Raw genomic sequence first — 14,509 nt, forward strand, 5'->3', positions numbered from 1 at the left:
ATCCTCTGAAGTTCTGTTATTTTCCCCATCTGAAGTACTGTTACTTTCCCCATCATCTGAAATACTGTTACTTTCCCTGTCTGAAGTACTGTTACTTTCTCCATCTGAAGTACTGTTACTTTCCCCATCTGAAGTACTATTACCTTTCCCATCTGAAGTACTGTTACTTTCCTCATCTGAAGTACTGTTACTTTCCTCATCTGAAGTACTGTTATTTTCCCCATCTGAAGTACTGTTACTTTCCTCATCTGAAGTAGTGTTACTTTCCCCATCTGAAGTACTGTTACTTTCCCGTCTGACTTGTCCTTTGAGTGTGTTCCTCTCTCAGAGCAGCTTCACAGGATGGTGGCTGTGATTTGGGCAGGGTCTGTGTGTTCCTGGCTGTCATCCAATAGGATCCTAAATTGCACTTCCACTTCTAAAGCCAGGTCTGCCATCCCCTCCCCACCTGCCGGCATGTGCAGCAGCTTCTCCTGGCTGCACAGAACTCAGCGCTCAGGCCCTGGAGCTGGGGCTCTGTCTCCTGGCCTGTGACCTGGGGCAGGCCACTTAAACCTTGCCTGATTCAGTTTCCCTCATCTTAACTGTTAGCTATTATTATTATTTTGGTGATAGGGACAAGTAACAGGTGAAGAAACCAAATAACTAGAAGGGATTGTGGGGTAAAACCTAAATCATAACCAAGGGAGGGGCATGCAGGTCACATTTTAGTTGGCATGGTGGTTACTTAGTCTCTGAGGTCATTAAGTGGCCTGTGGTCTGAGGCAGGTGCAATGTGAGAAATCCAGAGATTCATGAGGGGGTGGGGCAGGCTTAGAAAAGGGAGAATCTGCTGCCAGAGAGGCCAGATGCCATGAGTCCGAAGGAATCATCCCGCCCCCAGCAGACAAGCCTGGAGCCAGCCTGCTCCTCTGGCCAAAGCATTCCACCCCCGGACCTCTCCTCCAGGTACTTCCTGTCCAGACGGGCAGTGGCCCCAGAGCCTGGGAAACCTGCCCCACAGGTGAGGGCAAGAGGTGTGTCTGAAGTGGGTGAGAGGCTGGTATGAGCCTTGGTTGCTTCTCTGGAAACAGGAAGAAGAGATGTGGAAGAAGAGATGTGGGTATGGTGGATTCTGACCCTTGGCTCCCCAAAGTTCCACATGTATGTGCAGTTTATCTGTCTCATTGATTATTAAGTTCTGTGGGGGAACGGCTCTGTCAACATCATCCCAGAGACATCTGTTGATGCCTTAGTGTTCCCTGCGGTCAAGGTGCCTGCAGTATGGCAGAGGAGACTCATGCAGAAAATCAGAACTGCATTATCTTAGTGCCAAAACAGAAGTGGGCATTTTGACATTGCGGTGGCAAAAGGAGGACATGGTCAACTACAGGTGGCTATCTTAGTTTATTAATAGCAAAATATTAAAAAATATTTTAAAAATTATATTTGCCTCCCAGTGGAGGGTCTTGGGTAATTGGGCAACCCAGTGCTAAAGATAGGACTGGGACTTTCATCATAAACCTTTTATACATTTGTGTTTTTTTGACATTTAAAAATCAGAATATTTTCAGCTTAAAAAAAACATAATAAGCTTCCATAGTTCTTAGAACTGGGACTGTCCACATCAGGAATACGTGATTTGCAATGCCAAGAAAGATGTGCTGAATTTATTCGGCAAACTAAAGAGAAAATAAAATTTCTTTGAGTATTTAAAAAAACCCAGGAATGAGTGCTATGCATGCCACACACTAGCATGGCAGATAAAACAGATGTGGAGTCAGAAACTGAATGATGTGCCTCTCGACCTTTGATTTGACCTCTTGTGCCTTTGATTGTCATGTGTATATATTACTTATTTAAGAATTATTCATGTAATTGTAAAAGTGGATGAGGAAATGATGTAAAAACAGCTACTCCTTGTGGAAGGTTGGCCTTTGTGCTAAGTGCTGTGTGCTCCACCTCATTCCTAGAGCAGGGAGCATTTGCAGAGGCTTGGGAGGGAGTGGACGTGTCCCTGATGCTAAGGGCAGAGGAGGAGCGGGGCCCTCGGGCAGCTGGAAGGGCATCCTGAAGAGACGCCTGCCTGCCGCCGTTCTCCTGGCAGCAGGGCGCGCTGGGAAGCACCTGGCAGGAAGTGAAGAATTTCCGATTGTCAGCGGAGGGATGGGGCGTCACCAAGTCTGTGGCAAGCACACCAAGAACCAGCTAAGTCCAAGGCTCACCTGCATGGCAAATGGTGAAGGCAAAGTCCAGCTGCCAGCCCAAAGTAGAGCGCTTTTACAGCAAGCTGCTCTCAAATCATTTCCAAAATCAAAGTTGCTGTATCTGCAGTCAGGGAACTTCAACAGGATGTGGGCCAGGGGTAAGACAGAAGCATATCTTTACCTGGTTCTCCATCTGGGAGAAGAGCATCCCGAGGGAGAAGGACCAGACACCTCAGTAAGGACTGGTGCTCAATGTGTCGGGGCGTGGGGGGCGTGGGGGCTGGGTGGGTGGGTCGTGAGGAAGCAGGAGGGGCCAGATGGAGAAATTTGAATTGTTCCTTTTGCTGCAGACAATAGGAGCACGATAAATTTTTCAGCAGGGGAGCCATGTGATCACATTTCTGCTTTAGAAACAAAGGGAAGAGCTCAAAATCCTGGAAAGATGATATCTGAGCTGGAAGCCCTCATTGAGTTCTGACCCTCTCCTTGTGAAGCAAGCAACTTGCCAACATCATCAAACCCTTCATTTAAACTCAGAAGAAAAACAAAACAAAGCAAAACAATGCAACCCCCAAACCCTTCCTGTCATTGACCCTGGGTCACCGTCCTATTTCTAACAGGCACATTTTAATTACTGGCAACTCATTTTCTTGATTGGATCTCTACAGCAGGCTGGAGTCTTTACTCTTGAAGACGCCTTCCAGCTCTGTTCTCTGGGGTCCCACTTTTTTCTTTGCTTCTTAAACTGGACCAACCCAAGGCAAAATTGTGATGCTGGTAGCACTTATTTTTTACTTCCTTACTCATACTACGAGAACATCTGAATTAAATCTGAATTAAATTATATACGTTATTTACTTTATTTAGTTATACAATAAAGTTTGGTAAAAGCAAATTATAAAAATGCACACATAGGGTGAAAGACTTAGGGTTACATATGATTGGCCTCATCTCTTAAATTAAAATACTCTCTCCCAAAAGACCTAGAGAGGTTACGTGATCCTAAACAACTAGCTGGTGGCAGAGTTAAGGCTAGAACACCTAGTTCCCAGTGTTCCTTCTCTTCTATTGTGTATAATGGCCTATTCTTCATTGCATCTTTATTTTGGTATTTATTAGAGAGTATTTCTTCAGCTATTGCTGCCTAGAAAACTATGCAGAAACTTAGTGGTTTAATAAGAATTTATTATCTCCCGTTGTTCTGTGGTTGGCTGGGTGGTCACAGTCATATGTTGACTGGGGCTGTATTCATCTGAAGGCTCAGCTGGCCTAGGCACCCTGGATGGCTTGCTCACCTGGCTGCAGGTTGATGCTGGAACTCACGCATAGACTTAGACATAGACTCCTCATGTGGCATCCTGCCTCACATCATGGCAACTGGATTCCAATAATGAGACTGCCAACAGACCCATGCAGAAGCTGCAAGGCTCCTTATGACCTGGCTTCAGAAGTCCTGTAGTTCCCTTCTGCCACATTCTATTGGCCACGCAAATCCCCAGGACCAGCCCAGATTCAAGGGGAAGGAAATCAGAGCCCACTTCTCAATGGGAGACATGACAAAGGAGACCATCTTTAATTTGCTACAAGGAAAGTGGAGAGAGTAGGAAAAGCAGAGGCTGTACTGAACAGGTAAATTTGAGAATCATTGCAGTAAGAGTTTAGGGCAACATAGAATGAATTAAATTAAGTCAGCAGAAAGCTGGGTGGCATACTTTTAGGCATTAGGTAGACAGGAATCAGTAGGACACCCTCTGTCTTTCAGCACTCGTTCTATTAGGACACAGATATTAAGCAGACAGTCATTTGGATTTTAAGTTTTAAAACAGAAGTGCCTATGGTTCGTGAATCCATCCATCCATCCATCCATCAATCCATCCATCCATCCACCCACCCACCCATCCATCCATTCACTAACCTATTCATCTATCCACCTGTCTATCTATCCACCCATCCATTCATTCATCTATCCATACATTAATTTTTTATTTATTTATTGAGGTCCTGGGGCTAAGATCTTAGATCATTGAGCTTACTTTCTAATGGGAGGATAGATAGACCCATTGCAGGCAGTGATATGAAGAAAATAAGATGAGGAGGGGCAGTAAAGGGTGGGGTGGGAAAGGAGCTGCATTCCAGTTAGGGTGATGGGAGAAGTTTTCTCAGAGGACAGGAGAGATAGGATGACACTTGTGGGATGAACAGGATCCAGCCAGGTAAAGATTTGGAGCAGAAACTATCAGGAAAACGCAAAGGTTCCTGGGGCACAAATGGGCTTGGGGTGTTCAAGGACCAAAGGAGGGCAGTGTGGCTGGAGCTCTGTGCCTGGGGAGCACAGAGGTGTGAGAGGTCAGGGAGGCCTGAAGCAGTGTTGGGAGTGCAGAGAGTCCGGGGCTTGCCCTTCCTGGGGCCACTGCTCTGTACAGAGCAGGTGATATGAGAGGTGGGTCTTCAGGGATAAAGGCTGCACTTGGCTTGAGTGAGTTTATAATGAGGGAGGGGTCATGGGAGGCTCAGGTTGGAGGCAGAGGAGGATACTAATAAAGATAACGAATATTTAGTTATCCCTAGTCATGTTCTTCTCACAGTCCCATTTAAGCTTTATAATCCCTATGCAAAGTGGGTGCTCTTATTATCCTAAATGGAGGGTCGATGATCAGCGGTCACTTTCCAGGCTTGCTGACTTTGAGGTCCCCTTAGGAGGCATCTAGGTGGACACGTGTAAATAAACCATTGAGATTACACCTTGCTCATATTTGGCACTCAGTAAATAAGTGTTGCATGTGATAGGGGTGAAATATAAAATTCAAAGTAGCTCCTCCATGGTGCTGAACTTGAGCTACTAGAGAAGTGTCTATGTTACAGCTTGCTTGGCACTGAAATGAGGTTGCTGAAATGTGAATTCAAATCCACTCTAATTTCCAATAAGGACTTTTTGTGTTCATGTGGTGGTCATGTGTTTCTTTTTTGGGTGATGAGTCTCTGAACTCCATTCCTGTGTTTAGGCAGGGCCTTTCCCACCTTTATTTTGCAGAGCCCAGCTCCCACTGAAGGCATATGACCCAGATCCTGAGAACCAGATGCACCGGCCTGAGCTTTCGTCAGAAGCAAGGACACACAGAACCTTTCTTAGAGGCATCATTAGAGGACCGGACATGGTGGCCAGAGGCCGCAGGGACAGAAGTCCCAGGGCCATGTCCAAGAACTGGGCTCAGGGGACCTCCTGGTGCCACCTGCATATCTGAGCCCATGGAGTTCCTCTGGTCTATTCAGTTCTCTCATTTTAACTTAATTTTGTTTTTGTAGGCTTTCTTAAAAAATTGCCCAGTTCATTTACGTGATCACGTTTATTGTGCAGAGTTGAGTGTGGTTCTCTCGTAATTATTTAGTCTCCACTGGGTCTGTGATTATATTTCCTTTCTTATTGCTAATGCTGTTTGTGTTTGATTTTCTTCTTTTTTTCTTGGCCTGACTTAAAGAGGTTTGTCTGTTTTATCTTTACTTTAAAAATAACCAATTGTTTATTTTTACTTCTCCACTGTGATTTCCCCCTTTATTTCTTTAATGTTTGAGTTTATATTTTTTCCTATTTATTTTGGCTTAAATTTTATTATCATTTTGCTATATCCTTGTGTCAAGCGCTTAATTCAATTATTTCGTTATTTTGACTTCTAAAAAATCAGTTAATTCTATAAGTTTTCCTCTATGTACTACATTGAGCAAACTCCACAGGTTTCTGTAGGGGGCATACTAATTGTAATTCAATTTCGTTTTCCATGTGTAGGTCCAGATTTATTTGAATGTCCAAATACTTAGAATTGTAGGCTCTTGTTTTGTTATTAAAGTCTGGTTTTATTACATTGTGTTTAGAGAAAATAATATGGAGGATTTTAATTTTAGATAAAGCATTAATATCTTTTTTATCCTCAAACATGATCAAATTTTGACAGTGTTCCAAAAATATACTATGAAATATATATTATCTGTTGGAATAGAGTAATATATATACACACTCTGCCATGTGCATATGTTTATATATCATATTTAGTCAATGGTAGTTGTGTTAGCCAAGTCCTGGAGTCATCTCGATTCAAGTTTGTTGAGGCAGAATTGTCCATTTCGTCCTCAGCTCAGCTTCAACTACTTAACAGAACCTGATTCATATAGGAATTAAGTAAATGTTTGTTGAATGAAATTCAGTGTCCCCAACCTTTTTGGCACCAGGGACTGGTTTTGTGGAAGACAGTTTTTCCATGGATGATGGTAGGGGATTGTTTCAGGATGATTCAAGTGCATTACATTTATTGTGCACTCTATTTCTATTATTATTACACTGTAATTAATGAAATGATGGTAAAACTCACAATAATGTAGAAATCAGTGGGAGCTCTGAGCTTGTTTTCCTACAACTAGATGGTCCTCTCTGGGGGTGATGGGAGACAGTGACAGATCACCAGGCATTACATTCTCATAAGGAGTGTGCAACCTAATATAGATTCCTCGCATGCACAGACCACAATAGGGTTCGTGCTTCTAGGAGACTCTAATGCCACCACTGATCTGACAGGGGGTGGAGCTCAGGTGGTAATGTGAGCCAGGAGGAGTGGCTGTAAATACAGATAACACTTCGCTCACTCACTTGCCACTCACCTCCTTCTGTGTGGCCTGGTTCCTAATGGGCCATGGACTGGTACTGGTTCATGTAGCTTTGCTAAATTTTTCTGCATTTAAAATATATTTTATTGAGATATTTCTGGAACTTTTGGGTGCCTAGATTTGTGATGTTATACAGTGGTGCTCATTTTAGGAATATTTATTAAATGCTTTTGGTGTGCTGGGCACTGTGCTAAGCACTAGAAATACAATAGCAGATAAAAGAATCTAGTGGCCTCCCGCACTTTATGATTCATACATTATAGCTACAAAACAAACAATAAACAAGCAGATAAATAAGTATTAATTTAAAAGAATCCCGGTTGGTGCTATGAAGGAAACAAATGAGCAGCCTTTTCAAGGTATGGAGGGGATGGGACTGTTTGTGGGACGGTCAGGAAGGTCTCCCTGGGGAGGGTGCACTGAAGCCAAGGCCAGAGGACAGGTGGCCAGCCCCATGAAAAGCTGGGACAGGCTTCCAGGCAAAGAGACCATGCCTTTTGTTAATGTGGCATCCCCTTCTCTCATTTAATGTGTTACCTTGAGTTCTACATTGGAAATACTGCTTCTGTCTTCTTTTTGTTAATGCTTACATGATCCATATTTATCTACACAATTATACAATCCATGCAATTAGGTATTATGATGGTTAATTTTATGTGTCAATGTGGTGTGCCTAAGGGATGCCCAGATGGCTGGCAGTGCATTATATCCGGTGTGTCTGTGTGGGTGTTTTGGAAGAGGCTGGCATTTGAATCGTGGACTGAATAAGAAGACTCATCCTCACCAGCGCAGGCAGGCATTGTCCAATCCATTGAGGGCCTGAATAGAACAAAAAGGTGGAGGAAAAATGGATCTACCCTCTCCTGCTTGAGTGGAGACATCCATCCTCTCCTGCCCTTGAGCACTGGTGCTCCTGGTTCTCAGGTTTCCCTACCCAAACCGGGACTTAGGCCATCAGCCACCGCCTTCCCCATTTCTCAAGCCTTAGGGCTCAGGCTGCATGTCACCACCGGCTTCCCTGCTTCCTAGCTGACAGATGGCAGATTGCAGAAATTCTCAGCCTCCACAACCACGTGAGCCACTTCCCTGAATAAGTCTCCTCTTCATACAGTCCTCCCTTGGTGTGGGTGGGGATTCATTCCAGGACCCCCGAGTATATCAAACTCCATGCATACTCAAGTCCCGCTGTCAGCCCTGCAGAACCCGTGTGTAAGGAAAGGCAGGCCTCTGCATAAGCAGCCTTCGCTTGCTGGGAATACTGTGTTTTCCATCAGAGTTTGGTTGGAAAATCTGAGTATAAGTGGATCCATGCATCGAAACCTGTGTTGTTCAAGGGACAAGCATCGAGGATAGGCACAGGCTACTGGAGACAAATATGGGAATGTGGCTATGGGCAAGACAGTGCTGGTGGGGCAGGCATCACTCCAACAAGCAGACAACAGCAGGGATCAGTGTTGCCAGGGTCTGGGCATGAGTGCTGAACAAGTTGGAGGTCTTCCTTGGAGCCGGCCTCAGGCTGGGAGAGGATTGTGGGGCCTGAGCGGCTCCAGCCTGGATGGGTCCAGTAAGGAACTCTGCAAGAGGAGCTCACCTGTGCACACAGGGATGCATACTGGGAGAGAGGAGAAGCCCGGGTCATAGGCTCTGGCCCTCTTGCACTGCATGCGGGAAGCTGCAACACAGGGAGGCTGCTGGGCAATGGTCAGTGCCAACAGAGTGGGTACATCACAGCCATGAAGCTGTGGTCATGCAGAGCACAGCATGAGAGCCTCTGGCTGAGTTGTCTGACTGGGGTTGTGGATGGAGTTGATGGGCACAGGGAAGAGAGGAGGAGGGGCTTGCTTAGCGGAAAAGATACTGAGTTGAGTTGGGGGCATGTGGAATTTGAGGTGCCTGTGGGAGACCCATTTGAGATGTTCAGTAGACAAGTGGGGGCACCCAGTTGAGCACTGGAAATGGGGCTCTGGACCCTTGAAGAGAAGCCAGCAGTTGGGTCATTGCATGAGAGGTGGTTGTGGTGATGATGGGAACTGGTAAGATTGCTCAGGTTAAAACGAAGAAAACAAGCCAAGGAAAAACGATGGTCAAGGCAAATACAGTAAGGATCGACGGCATCCTTGAAGTACTTCTTTGTCTCCAAGAGCATTCATTCCATTTCATGTGCAATGAGAATTCTAGCATTTTAGCACTGTTTAAAATTAATGACTCAGAGGGAATTCTGGCCCCACACAAGCGCCTGCTAGATGGGTAAGCCTCGCTGCCTGCCTTTCTGAATTGCTTGTTGCACAATTGGGCCATTCACTGTGTTCCGGGCCCTCTGTGTGTTTCCTCTTTTCCAGCTTAGACCTATTTGTTAGGGAAAACAATCTACTTCTCAGGGTTTCAGTTTTATGTACTGTTGATCTATTGCTTTATTTCTCTAATCTCTTTCCCACAGTCAATAGTTTTTACTACCTGGAGCTGAAAACAGCCTACAGGATACCAAAGCGTGAGTTTATTTAGAACAAAGAAGACCCTCTGATTCCAGTGAGGTCAGGGAGGAGGCCAAACAGTCAACCCACTTGCTTAGGACATGTGGCCTAAACCGTAATTTGACTTTGCGTTCACTTTTCAACTAGTTGCATTGGCCTTATGGTTTTTATTAAACTGTAAATCTCTTTACCACATTGAAAATTGTGGAACGCATTTCTTCTTCTCGAGTCTGTGCATCTGAAGGCCATAGGTGGACAAGTGCACAGCGCCAGTGGAAAATGGCTTTTCTGGAATATCAGGTTCGGTCCTCAGAGACTAAGAGCACTCCATGTGGTGGGCAATAAATCTGAATTCTGCTGCGTTTAATTAAGGTAATTTTCCTACTTAGCTCCACATGTGGAGATGAGATTCAATTTTACTGTGCCTAAAAGAACATGTCCTTTCAAACGTGTCACCAGAATGGAATGCGACCACAGATCGACATGTGACGAGCCTCTGTCGCCTCAAGGGAGAAGAACTGTGGCAGGAACGCAATCTGTCCCCTTCTCCTGCTCCTGTGGGTTTTTCCATTGCATGGATATGGGTTGTGAGGGAATGGAGTCCCTCTACAGAGATATCAGATGCAGATGGAGGGCAGAGCAGGGTGAGAAGTTGAGCCAGAGGAGGAGACAGATTGTTGGATAATGTTTTCTCGCTAGGTACGGTGTCAGTGAATAAATATTTTGATCATCAGAAAGACCAAGGATCCATATTCCTGACTCTTTTGCAGAATAATTAATAAACGTTATGGGAATCACCTAGTATCTCCATATCATCCATACTGTGAGGGTTGATTTTATGTGTTGACTTGACCAGGTTAAGGATGCAGACAGCTGGTCAGACATTATTTCTGGGTGTGCCCGTGAGTGTGTTTCCAGAAGAGATGAGCGTTTGAATCAGTGGACTGAGTAAGAAGGTCTGCCCTCACCCATGTGATTGGGCACCATGCAATCTGTTGAGGGCCCAAAAAGAACCGAAAGGCAGAAGGGAAAATTCTCTCTTTCTCTCCTTGGGCTGGGTTGCCCCTTTTCTCCTGCCTGCAGACACAAGCACTTTTGGTTCTCAGGCCTGCAGACTCAGACTTGAACCTACACTGTTGGCTTTCTTGATTCTCAGGCCTTCAGGTTTGGGCTGAATCACACCACTGGCTTTCCTGGGCTCCAGGGTGTCGATGGCAGATCGTGGGGTCTCTCAGCCTCCACAATCCCATGAGCCAATTCCCATAATCAATCTCTTTTTATCTATATCTATATATAGATATCTCTCTCTCTATCTTATTATTCTGTTTCTCTGGAGAATGCTAATACAGAGTTCTTGAAAAGACTCTGAAAACAACCACATCACCACCAAGGAAACATGGAGCCTCCTGGGTCACGAGAGGCCTGAGAGGCATGGCGGATGTGCCTGAGTTTCCTCTACAGGGTTCTTGTTAAGAGGTGGCCCAACCCATGCTTGGCCACGTTGAGAAAAAGGAAACGCATCCTCCCAAAGGAAGGCCCGTTCCACTGCTGGAGAATTCAGGCTACTGAAAGCTTCTTGCTTATGTGATTTTGCCCAATTCCGTTTCTGAGTCTATCCCTTTTGTTCTAGTCCCTTCTTTTAGAGGAACATGGAGCAATAACAATGACTCTTACCGAGGCCAATCCTCTATTAGGCTCCAGGCAGCCAAGGTGACAAAGGATGTGTATCCTCGTCCTTCAGAAGGTGATAGTTGAGAGGAGCGTGGGAGAAAACCATAAGCCCCCCAAGGTTAGGGTCACATCTATTCATCTGTATTTTGGTGACTAGCAGAGCACCTGGCAAAAAGTAGACTCTTCAGATAGTTTTGAGAGGCCTGGGAAACACAAGAACTACATTACCCTTCTCTAGTTACTCTTCTATCCCGTTGTCAAACTTGGCCTCACCAGTGAAAACCTGCCTTACCTTGGTGGCTACTCCAGCTAAGCTCCTGCTTCCTGCCCTCACAGCTGGCTTACAGCATCAAGCCCCATGGGATGAGTGCTCCATCCTGACTGCCATGTCTACACTGTGTCTGCACAGTGTCTGTGAGGCCCCATCTGTCATGACCTGATGCTGGCCAGCCTGGCCTGGGCAGAGCTCCGAGGAGCATGTGAGTGCTTGAACACATGCACCATGCAACCCCCACCACGGAGTCTGCGCTTCTTGGATGCTCACTCCATGAGGTGAGGGGCATGGGGTAGTGGTCTCTGCTCTGTGTGAACTCAGTCTGGCCTGGTAGATAACACAGACATGCAAGGCAACTGTGGTAAGTGACAGAGAAGCTGCCAGTTGGCCCTGGAGTTGAGAGGAAGAGTAATGTGCAGTGTCAGCGTGCTGTCCAAGGAGTTCTTGGCATGGCTGGAGGCACTTCACACCTGAAGATGGCTGGTCAGACCACTGGAACATCCCTCGTTAGGCACCATGTGTCAGAAGCCTCATTAGTGTATCAAGGAATGCTCAGGCTTCCTGGAGGATTCATCCATTCACAGTTGCTAAAAGGAAGCCTACTGTGAGCTAGATGGGGCTGCCCCAGTGCCCTGGGCCAGGTCCCTGCTGTTTAATTGGGTGGGATGAAATATATAAACATGAAATAAATGAAAATATAGGGTGTGCAAGACAGGGCTGGCAGGGAAGGGCTCATGTAGCAGGGACATCTGAGTGAGACCAGCCGGCGGCAAAGGGATGGCCACAGTCTTAGGTCAGGCGAGCAGGAGTGACAGGCGGACTCCATGTGAGAAGGGAAAGGGCACTAGAAGTTGGGGAGCAGCAGGGACCAGGCCCTCCACCTTTGTGACCTTGTCCTGCTGTTTAAGGAGTCCAGTGCATTCTGCATTGGCGATCACCTAGTTAGGGTGACCAGAGTGAGCAAATAAAACACAAGATGCCCAGTTAAATTTGAATTTTAGATAAACAGTAAATTTTTCAGTTGTACTACACAAAGGAACATATTAAAATTCTTTGCTGTGGAGGCAAATATAAAACTAGGTAGAATAGGCAAGGTGTGGTGGCTCATGCTTGTAATCCCAACATTTGGGAGGTCAAGGTGGGAGGATGGTTTGAGTCCAGGAGTTTGAGAGCAGCCTTGGCAACATAGACCCCATATGTACAAAAAAAATTAGCTGGTATGGTGGCATGCCCCTGTAGTCCCAGCTACTCAAGAGGCTGAGTCAGGAGGATTGTTTGAGCCCAGGAGGTGGAGGCTGCAGTGCGCTGTGGTCATGCCACTGCACTCTAGCCTATGTGGCAAAGCAAGACCATGTCTCAAAAAAAAAAAAAAAAAAAAAAAGAAAGAAAAAGAATAAGAAAATAGGATGTAAGAAAGAAGAGAGAGAGAAGTCACAGTTACCATTGCTAGTGGGAGGTGACTAGGTAGAAAACTCCAGGTTGGCTAACCTCCCTTCAGCTTTGCCAAGAGACCAGTCTATGCCATGGCCAGTGATGGACCCAGCCCAAGGTGCACACAGGTGATTGGGTTGGAGAGAGTGTGGAAGACCAAGTCTGGTTTTCCTTACCTTCAGAACCCGCTACAGAAATGAACAGTGGGGGACTCCAGTTCTCACCCTGGAGCCAAGATGGCAAGGTGACAGCATGTCATAACAGCTGTTCAGAGCTAGGACCCAGGGATCAAGCTGAGCTGCACACCAACTGGGGTGCTGTGGGCAAGCAATCCCTTATTATATCTAAGGCAGATAAGAGAAGGAGTTAACCCCTAAGGATCTTGTAAGGATTAAATTAGTTAATGTAGGGAAAGGTGTTAGTTAAATTCCTGGTCCATAGTATCTATTTTATTTTAATTCCTAAGAAAATATAGTATCTCTGTGTCTGCTTCGTTGACCAGACTGTATTGCAGATGGTTTAAGACCAGGCAGCAAATTTGAGGTGGAGCCATGGTTATCAGAATGGCTGCCCAGACCACAAAGCTGATTTATCTCAATCATAACAGCAGCAAATTCCTGTTATTGTAATGAATCACAGCATGTAAGCGCACAGATGCAGGCGCCGGGGTTCAGAGGGCTGGGTTATGTGGGGAGGGTAACGAAAAACAGACACTTGCAGGGCCCTAACAATGTGTGTAGCAACTGAACCTGCAGCCTGCTTACACAAAACAGGCCTTAATGAAACTCAGTTTCAAAATGGAATATTTTTCCTAAATGATAAGGTATTGCATATGGTTCTTTTCCCATTGTGTAGTAATTCCTTCTAAAGCAAACATTTTAAAGATTTTAACTGAGGTTGGAAAACTAAAACTTGCCTCAGTATAAAAATGTCGAAGCCATCTGCTAGAAAATCACAGCTCTGCGATATAAAACACCCAGAGCTGTGTTGCTCAAACTAATTTAATCACAAAATACCATTTCCTTGATCCGAAGGGAAACATTTCTACTTGGCCACTAGAGCTTTCTGGAGAAAGGCACTTATATTTGCAGTATGGTATATTAGTAATTTTGAATTTCAAAGAGAAAACAGAGCAGGGATTTTGGAAAACAAATGTTGAAAGGGTAATTTCAATTCTTTGCAGATGAGAACAGTTTTTGTTAAAACAACTGACAGACACTGAGAAACATGGCCATCAGTTTGAAGGAAAGTAATTGAGTTGTGCAGTTTGCATTTTATTTTGCACATATTTAACAATTAAAAGCTTTTCTGTACTATGAGAACAAAACCCCCCAAACACCAATGCAATGGCAGAAAGTTGGGAGTCAAATCAGGCAGCACACACACGAACACTTTGTTCACATGATGAGGACCACATTTTTGAGACATTTTCTGAAAAGAACCTGTATATGTGTGTGTGTGTATGTATATATTCTTTTTTCCTGCCAGAATCTCTTGTTGAATGATCATCAAGTTAGTTCTGGAAAATAGTTCCAATATTGCTCCATTCATTGGCATAGGTTGACTTTATCTTATTCCAATTTAATTGGCAGCTGTTTTCTTAGATAGTTTTGCATAAAATGGTGCTCAGAGAACAAGTAGAGTTTTAAACATGACACAGTCGTGTATTTGAGAATGTTTATGTTATATATGTGCTTGTTAATTTAGTAGTTATGAGTTTAATAATAACTTTGAGCTCTTTAGACATGGATCCTCATATATATTAACAAAATCAGCTGTGTGCCTTAACCAACAGTGAGCATATTTTTTAAAATGGGCCTCTG

General features: G+C 44.9%; 1 long non-coding RNA gene across 1 annotated transcript; it reads left to right on the plus strand.

Moving 5' to 3' along the window:
* Positions 1–745: 745 nt before the first annotated feature.
* LOC129136100 (uncharacterized) lies at positions 746–6,165 on the plus strand. Its single transcript, XR_008537375.2, has 3 exons — positions 746–948; positions 1,074–1,143; positions 5,218–6,165. It is a non-coding gene; the product is annotated as an uncharacterized LOC129136100 (long non-coding RNA).
* The last annotated feature ends 8,344 nt before the right edge of the window (positions 6,166–14,509 follow it).

The sequence above is a fragment of the Pan troglodytes genome, chromosome 8, assembly GCF_028858775.2.
Source record: "Pan troglodytes isolate AG18354 chromosome 8, NHGRI_mPanTro3-v2.0_pri, whole genome shotgun sequence".
NCBI classification, from domain to species: Eukaryota; Metazoa; Chordata; class Mammalia; order Primates; family Hominidae; genus Pan; species Pan troglodytes.